Consider the following 9,644-nt stretch of genomic DNA (forward strand, 5'->3'; position numbering starts at 1 on the left):
TGTATCATGAATGAATTGGCAGAATCAGCCTACAAGGAAAAAGAAGAATCTGAGTTGGAGGCACAATGTAAAAGTCAGGATGACTGTGTTCGCAGTTGGGTATTATCATAGGCAATGTATCCAGTTTATTTCTATAGCTGCTTTCTTATACTATAGTCACACATAGCATAAGCCATATTTTTTTGCCCATGTAATTATACTCTTTTAAAAATTTTTATTTATTATTTTTTATTATGTGTATGAGTGTGTTGCCTGCATGTATGTAAGTGCATCTGTTCCATGCAATGCCCACAAACATCAGAAGGTGTTGTATTCCCATGGAACTGGAGTTAAGAATGGTCGTTAGCTGCCATCTTTGTGGTAGGAATCAAACCTGGGTCCTCTGCAAGAACAGCCAGTGCTCTTAGCCACTGAGCCATCTCTCCAGCCCCAATTTTAATTTATTCTTGACAAACCAAAGCAAACTGAGCTCTTTGGCTCAAATATTCAAGGATTTATAGCCCTATCTTGCAGTTCTAATATTTATACAGAACAGTCTGCATAGCAAAACAATTCAAACCTCCCTGTCGCAAGGATCCAGACACATATTGTGACTGCCACTCCCTGAGGCATTCCCCTGGAAATGTTTATGCTGGCAGCACTCGACCAATAGGTCAGGGTCATATCTTCATGTGTTTTCTGCTGACTGATCTGATTCCCAGAAGAAATGTTGAATTAAGAAAAAAATTATTGAGCTTTTCTATATTTCATACCACAGTTCTTATTCAAATTTGGACTTGATCCATTCACCCCAATCCTCTACTGGACTTTATACATTCTGCCATGCATGTTAAGTCTTATCCAGTCAATAATTTGTACCCAGGTCTTTTTCGGTCCAAATTCATTCACTGGAGTCTAGTCAGCTTATCTAAGTTTAGTAAGCCTTATCATAAGGCCTACTCTCCTTCACCCAGTAGCAACTGGTCTCAAATTCTTCACAGACTAGGGCTGGCCTGCACCCATCTCCATCCTCCCTTCTGGGACCTTGTTTAATTGAGTTGACATGGGTCCTGTGCTTGATGCCTCAAGCTCACATATTCAAGCTTCCAGTGGCCTGAAAGCCTTTGTTTCCTTGTGTTCATGAACCAGCCCTGGCTCTTACAGTCTTTCACAATGTTCCCTGAGCCATGTGTGGGTGAGGTTTATTATAGGAATTCTACCCAAGGACACACACTCTGTGGTCTTATTCTCTAAAACTTGGACAGTTGTAGCCTTCTGTGTACTTTGCACTCTGTTGAACAAGGAAATTTTGCTGTTGAGAGTTGAAGGATGCACCAGTGTTCTCCTCAGGAACTGAGACAATCATGCTATTTATGTATTTGTATTTATGTAGTTACATCTCTTGCAAAAGTTCTTTTGGGAGGGAATATAAACAATGTCCAACTCTTCCTTCCTTGGTACCAAAGAAAAACTGAGGTATTATTTAACTAAACTGAACTCTGGGAAATCAATGAGTTTATTGGACTGATATGTAGATCAATGGGCAAGGGCTTACAGGAATGTGGGTGCTCCCCTCCTAAGACCACGCTGCAAAGTCTTTACCCAAGCATGCATGATGACTTCCTCCTAGCTACATAAAGTGGTGAGCAAGGCCTTCCCCTATTCTTCCCCAGCATATTTTCTTTAGCTGTTACCTCAGTCCATGCAGTTAGAGCTGAATTGCTCATCATGGATTTGGAGGTGTGGTTGGACTGTCAGGTTACTCTCCCTCCCCTTACTTCAATGCAGGTACATGAACAGTCTATAATCCCACTTGTAATGATCAGTTACAAGTGGCCACAGTTGATTTCAAGAACAGGGCATCTATTTTTTTTGATAATATTCCTGTATAACAACATCATGCATAATATTTAAGGATTTTACATATGTTGAACTACCCCTGCATCTGTGGAATGAAACAAATTTAGTCATGACTAATGATTATTTTGATACAATCTTGAATTCAGTTTGCTTGTATTTCAAGATATTGAAATATATCTGTTTCAACTAAAAATGAATAAAGTTCAAATAATACATAATAATTTCATGGTGGCATAGAGATAAGGGAAGCATGTAGCTATGGAGACATTGTGACATTGTAAGCAGTGACAAAGATCAAAATAAAATACTCAAGGGTTAGACTGCTATGGTGGCACACACCTTTAATCTCAGCACTCAGGAGGCAGAAGCAGGCTGATCTCTGTGAATTCAAGGTTATCCTGGTCTCCATAGCAAGTTCAAGGCCAGCTGGGTCTGACAGGGAGACTCTGTCTGAAAGTAATAAAAATATGTCATTTGGTATGGATGTCTATCCATCCACTGGAGCCTTGTTATCTACCAAGAGTCACACTCTTAAAAGAGACTGCCCCCTCTCCCTGCCTTTGCCATGAGTCATAGGTTCCCAGTATTTCCTCAGGTAAGGTTAGGGTTTCTTCTGTGCTTCCCCAAGTCTATGCTGGGATTTTTGTCTGGCTTGAGCTTACAGGTACTTGTGCATGACAGTTTGTATTTAAGATTATCTAGCATCTATATAAGAAATAGGCTCGGAGATCCACAGAGGAAAATGTAAAATAAAAACACCATTGCAAAAATTTAAAATACCACACCAAAGACAAAGGTAACAGCAATATATACACATGACAATGGAAGTCCATCAAAATAAAGGGCACTTAAAGTACAGCTGCTGATACAAAAAAAAAAAAACTAGCTGCCACCTGGAGTTGACTTTTGATAACAGTATTCCAATCAGAAATAAAAATATAATATAATCTCAACAGGAGTGCGTATCTAGCTTCAGAAAATGGACAGGTTTCAGAAACTGCCTGTATAAATAACCTTTTTCTTTTGAACTACTAAGGAAGATAGCTAGTAAGATCTTGCAATAAATTCTAAATTATAGCAAGAGGAAAAAAATAAGTGGAAGCATATCTGGTTTGACTCTGTGCCTGAAAGTCCCAAAAATATATAATAAATGAAGAATTGAAGAGTAGTGCATTTTCTTAACTCAAGGAGAATGTGCATATTACCATAAGCAAGAGGCAAGTGTTTGGAAGATCAGAGGGCTAATTTCCATGTCATAGTTGATAGATTTTAAAATATTTTTCTTGAGTTTTTGTATAACTCATATAATAGATATTAACCAAATGTAGACCCCTTCCCCCATATGTTCCACATCATAGACCCCCCCACCTGATTTTATGCATTCTCCCATATATCTTAAGTCATACTGTGGTTGATGTTTAAATGCCCCATGGGTTTCTGTGTCAATCACCATCGGGTGCATAAGGAAACTTCCCTGGCGAGAGCTAAGTGATGCATTCATCTAAGTGTAGGATACAGAAACCCACAATTGGCCAATGTGAAGAGAACAAGGCATCACAGAGTGCTTACTCCTAAACAGGACACTTATTTCAAACCTCTGCTTTCCAAGGCTCAGGGATCCTTGCAGAAGAGGAGGCAGAAAGTTTGTAAGAATCAGAAGTGGTGGATGACCACAAGGAAACAGAATTTCAGACAGGTGGTCAGTTACTCAGATGAACTCATAGCAATAGTGACAGTATGCACAAGTCCTGTGCAAGATAAAACCAGACAAAATCCTAACATAGACACAGCTAAGTGGGCAAGAAATCACAACCCAACCTATGGAACTTTGGCAATTGATGGCTGTTGGAAGGGAGAAAGACGGTGTCTTATATGGATGGGACTCTTGGTGGGTACAATGGATGGACCAACACTGAGGGGCATTTGGAGACACAAATTGGACTATATGGGCCATACTATACATATAAGAGAGTACATCAAATTGGGCAACAGGTGGGGGCGAAGGTTTGGACAGCAGATCTAAATAACATTAAATTATATTGATAAAAATCTCAAAAATTCAATAAAAATACAATTATGAAGAAATAAAATAAATGTCTCATGGATAACTAAACACTGGAACTAGAGGTACAGACACTTGTAGCTGCCATGTGAGAGTGGGAACTGAATGCAGATCCTCTGCAACAGCAGCCAGTGCTCTCAACCACTGATCTATCCCTTCAGCCTCAACCATTTCTCATTAATTATTTATTCCTTGATTATAAACCACTGCCCAAACATAGCACATCAAGACCTTTATTTGATTTCCCAATTTCCTTACAACAGACCATATATATATGCACGTATAAAGGTATTATGTATAATATATTAATGCAGAAATTTGGGGGGTTGCAAAAGGGGTGAGGACATGGGAGATCATCCAAACGTGATCAAAATACTTTGTGTGAAATTCACAACAATTCAATAGAAATCTAAAAAAAAATATTTCATTGAATGGATTGAGATAGAAATACAGAATCACCTCAAATCAGACAGAATACAATGGCAAACAGCATGGGGTGCCAAACACAAGAAAGAGTGCCGTTAACAAATATTATTACACTGACTGTGATAATAGACCACAAAGGAAGGATTCAGAGGATGCCTTATATTAGCTGAGTTCTATTAAAGGTTGGAAAACAAAGAAAGAACAAGCTCAGTGATGTGTTCCTGAAAAAAAAATCGTGTAAAAATTTAAAATATTTTCATGCACTTGATTTAGAGTTCCTACGTTTGACACTCATTCTTTACTTATATGAGAGAGACAAAAATACACCCATAAGATATACAACTGCTAAAGTATACCAGTCTGACAAATGCAAATATAATGGGGTTTAATAAAAAAACACACATGCAAACAGAAATGGTTCAGTTTAATGTCCTTAAGAATAAGCAGATAAACAGAGTGTGGAGACCTAAAGGCCCCACCTTGCATAGGTCCAAAAGGAAGTTACTGGGGGCGTGGCCTGGCTTGCTTTGAAAGTCTGAAGAATACTTCTGCACTGCTGAGGAGTGCATGATCAGTGCGTGACCATCCTTAAAATACACCCTCGGGGGGGAGGGGGGGGGAGTTCCAGGTGCCTTTATAAGCTTTGGAACACTTGCAATAAATGAGTCCCTACCTGACTAAGACTCCCCATTGCATCTGAGTGTCCCCAGTTAATGGGGGCAGTGTGGGCTGGTGAACGGCGTGCTTACTCATCCCCAATCCTCACCTCGCTAGGGGTTGCGGGGTCGAACCCCCGGCATCTGGCACTCAATGTGGCACTCAAAGGAAGGTGAAAAGAAGAAAAGAAAGAAATAAGAAAGAAGTGCAATGGATTGGGGCCAATCGAGGAGGTTCACGGTAAGCAAAACCCTAAAAAATGGGTAACGCAACTTTTCAGTTTCAAGACCCGGTGCTTAAAGCACTGAGAGATATGCTTAAAAGCAGGGGATTGGATTTGTCTGATCCCGTAGCTCAAAAGGTTTGGGCAAAAGCAATTCATTTGGCTCCCTGGCTACTTGGGGCTAATGTTTTTACTGGGGATACATGGGAACATGTGGAACATCTAGCTCGACAAAGGGAGGTTCAATTGGGGATTGATCCACCGCTGGAGTACTACCCTATTATTTCAACCTTAAAGGCATGCTTTCAGCCGAGAGCCCTAAGCCCTTGGTGCCACCTCCTGACGAGCCTTCAGAAACCCCGGCATGGGAATCATGGGAAGGGTTTGAGGAAGAAGGCAGAGATGGAACAGAAGTGAATCCAAAAGCAGCCAAAGTAACAAGCTACACCTCCAGCATACCCTGGCCAGCTTCAGAGCCTCCCAGGCAGAAAGGCAGGGCGGAGTGGAGTGCACGGGGTTGGTGGCGAAAGCCACCCACACCACCTGCCTTGAACTAATGGGTGTGCGTGAGCCGGGAGTTATTTGAATGTTTGATATTTAGGTGGTGTTATTCTAGGAATCTGAAGTATGGGATTAAAAACGTGAAAAAAATTTATGAATATATTAGTGTTCATATGTTGGTTTGTTTTCCCTTGGTATGGTAAACCACTGATTAAAAGCAAGCTGGGGAAGACAGAATTTATTTTATTTTACTTTTTCAAGTGTCAGACCATCCCTGAAGGACCTCAAGTCAGGAACTAAATAAATTCAGGAACCTGGAGGCAGGAGTTGAAGGAGAGACCATGGAAGAACATATCCTCAGACCTGTGGTCAGCCTGCTTTTTTGCACCACAAATTGCCCAGGGGTGGCACCACCCACAGTGTGCTGTACTCTCTAACATCACTCAGCAATCAAGAATATACCTGACAGAAATGCCCACAGTCCAATCCATAAAGGAAATTCCCCAGTTGAGTTTCCCTCTTCCCAAGTGTGTGTAGTTGACCATTAAACTGTGCAGCACATCAAGTTTGGGCATATTTGTTATGTTGGTGTTAGTCTTTACCTCTGGCCCCTCACTCTTTCATTTACATGTTTGAGCTTTAATGCCTTTCCAAGTTGCAGGCCAGAGCTAAGGAAATATAAGATGGATGTAGCCAGTGATGTCATCAGACTTGCCGCAATATACAAGTGTGTATTCTATTCTCTGAGGGGCACTTACCAAACTCAAAGCCAAAAATCCCCAATGATGTTAATGCAGACAAGACCATAATGATGTCCTCATAATCTAGTAACTGACAATTCAGAAGTGTGAAGTTTTCTGGTAAATTTAGCATACTGAATGTGCTGTAATTCCTATAGGACTTCAAGCCAAACACAGTTGTTTGGAATGGTGCCTGAAAAATAAGTACTGCATTGTTTTTCTGTACTATAGGGAGATGGAGTGCAAACTCATCAGAGTAATGGGCCAGCTGACAGAACACGGTTCTTACAGGATAGATTGTGAGTATATGGTCTTTTATGATGATGAACCACCCTAAAGAAGATTGTGTTCAAATATATGTTGTAGCATAAGTAGACATATCTAGGTAAGTGTTGCACAAGTAAGTTGCCTCCTTTGCCCTTGATGTCTGAATTCTGGAAAAATTTGAGCCAGTAACCTTCTCAAACTTTAATACATCTACAGGAACACACAAATATGTGCTCATTTGTGCATCTTCCTAGGTACCAATAAGTGGTATTTTTATTAATGATATTTCAGAAAAATTTCCAGAATATATATATGTATATCTCCTAGGATTTTCAGAAATGAAAAATTATGGAAGACAGTTTAATTTACAAAATGTGACAATGAATTTTAATCTCTTTTCTTTAGTCAATTCTTCTGTGTTGAGTACAGCAATCATAGTATGTTAACCCTAGCAGATAGAGTGAGTTCCTCACCCTATACAGGGCAAAAGGAAGGAGAGTCACCCAGTCCCCACCAGTCTCCATGGTTAATTTGTAAAGGTCTCTTTTAGAGTTCTATTCATCCTCTCTACCTGTCCCGAGCTCTGGGGCCTGTATGCACAATGTAATTTCCATCTTGCCCCCAATATCCTAGCTAATTTCTGGGTTACCTGTGAAGCAAAGGCTGCCCCGTTGTCGGAGCTCAGAAGGGCTGGGATGCCATACCTGGGTAAAATGTCCTCCAGCAATTTCTTGGCCACCACCTGAGTGGTCTCATGCTTGGTGGGGAAGGCTTCAGACCATCCTGAAAAACTGTCTACCAGAACTAGTAGATATTTGGAACCATACTTGCCTAGCTTAATTTCTGTAAAGCCCATCTCCCAGTGGGCCCCTGGTCTAGAGCCCCTCATCCGAGCCCCTTGTTCCTTAGGATGGTTCTCAGCATTGGTCAGCTTGCAACTAAGACATGCAGAGGCAACTGCATCAACAGTGGGCAGAGATTCAGGACTTTCAAATGAGCATTTCTTAAAAGATCAGCCATTTTCCTGGTGCCCAGATGAGTGGTTCGGTGGATATACATGAGGAGGTCCTTGGCTAAGTCATTTGGCAGAATAATTCTACAGTCTCCTGTATGCCACCAAGCATCGATCTTTTGGGTCATGGGGAGTCTGTGTATCAGCTTCATATCCTCTTGGGAGTAATGAGGCTGATTAGGTAGGATGGGGGTCCAGAGTCTGCCAGTTGGATTGGCAAAATCTGGGAAGCCTCCAAAGCTACTTCTTTGCCAACCCGGTCTGCCCTCTGATTTCCTTGAGCTATGGGCGTGTTGGCTTTCTGTTGCCCAGGGCAGTGGATAATAGCCAGTTTCTCAGGTAGCCATAGAGCTGCCAACAGGTCCAGAATTTCTTGTTCATTTTTAATAGTTTTTGCTTCTCCTGTGAGCAGCCCCCTTTCCTGGTAGATGGCTCCATGCACATGTGCCATAGCAAAGGCATATCAGCTGTCCGTGTACATGTTCAGCTGCCTGTCCTTCCCAAGCCTAAGAGCCTCAGAGCTATCAATTCGACCCTCTGAGCCGAGGTCCCTGCTGTCAAAGCTGCCTCCCAAACAGTCTGTCTCAGTTACCACCGCCGCCCCTGCATACCTCTGCCCATCCTTCATGAAACTGCTACTGTCGGTGAACAAAGCAGCTTCTGCATCTGAGAGTGGTCGATCGGTCAGGTCATTTCTGAGCCCATGTACCCAGCTCAGGATCTTCGCACAATTGTGCAGGGGCACATCCAAGTTGGGGTCGGGCAGCAGGGTGGCTGGGTTAAGGTCGGTGTTTGTGAGGAACCAAATTCTCGAGGGGTTAAGAAGTAAGCTTTGATAATGGGTTATTCAGGCATTGCTCAACCAGCAGTCCCATGGCTGCTTAAGAACTCCTTCAATAGCATGAGGAGTGGTGATGTGCAGTTCTTGCCCTAATGTCAATTTATCTGCATCCCTGACTAGAAGGGCAACAGCAGCTATAATCCGCAGACACGGTGGCCATCCTGCGGCTACGGGATCAACTTTCTTAAACAAGTATGCCACTGGTCTATTCCTGCTAATTTCTGGGTTACCTGTGAAGCAAAGGCTGCCCCGTTGTCGGAGCTCAGAAGGGCTGGGATGCCATACCTGGGTAAAATGTCCTCCAGCAATTTCTTGGCCACCACCTGAGTGGTCTCATGCTTGGTGGGGAAGGCTTCAGTCCATCCTGAAAAAGTGTCTACCAGAACTAGTAGATATTTGTAACCATACTTGCCTGGCTTAATTTCTGTAAAGTCCATCTCCCAGTGGGCCCCTGGTCCAGAGTCCCTCATCTGAGCCCCTTCTTCCTTAGGATAGTTCTCAGCGTCGGTCAGCTTGCAACTAAGACATGCAGAGGCTACTGCATCAACAAGTGGGCAGAGATTCAAGATTTTTAAATGAGCATTTCTTAAAAGATCAGCTGTTTTCCTGCTGTCCAGATGAGTGGTTCGGTGGATATATGTGAGGAGGTCCTTGGCTAAGTCATTTGGCAGAATAATTTTACAGTCTCCTGTATGTGACCAAGCATCGATCTTTTGGGTCATGGGGAGTCTGTGTATCAGCTTCATATCTTCTTGGGAGTAATAAGCCTGATCAGGTGGGGGGGGCAGGGTCTGGCAGTTAGATTGGCAAAATCTGGAAAGCCTCCAAAGCTTCTTCTTTGGCAACCCAGTCTGCCCTCTGATTTCCTTGAGCTATGGGCATGTTGGCTTTCTGGTGCCAGGGGCAGTGGATAATAGCCAGTTTCTTAGGTAGCCATAGAGCCGCCAACAGGTCCAGAATTTCTTGTTTATTTTTAATAGTTTTTCCGTCCACTGTGAGCAGCCCCCTTTCCTGGTAGATGGCTCCATGCACATGTGCCATAGCAAAGCCATATGGCTGTCCAGGTACACATTCAG

This window comes from Nannospalax galili, unplaced genomic scaffold (genome assembly GCF_000622305.1).
Source record: "Nannospalax galili isolate Female #2095 unplaced genomic scaffold, S.galili_v1.0 scaffold2818, whole genome shotgun sequence".
Classification (NCBI taxonomy): Eukaryota; Metazoa; Chordata; class Mammalia; order Rodentia; family Spalacidae; genus Nannospalax; species Nannospalax galili.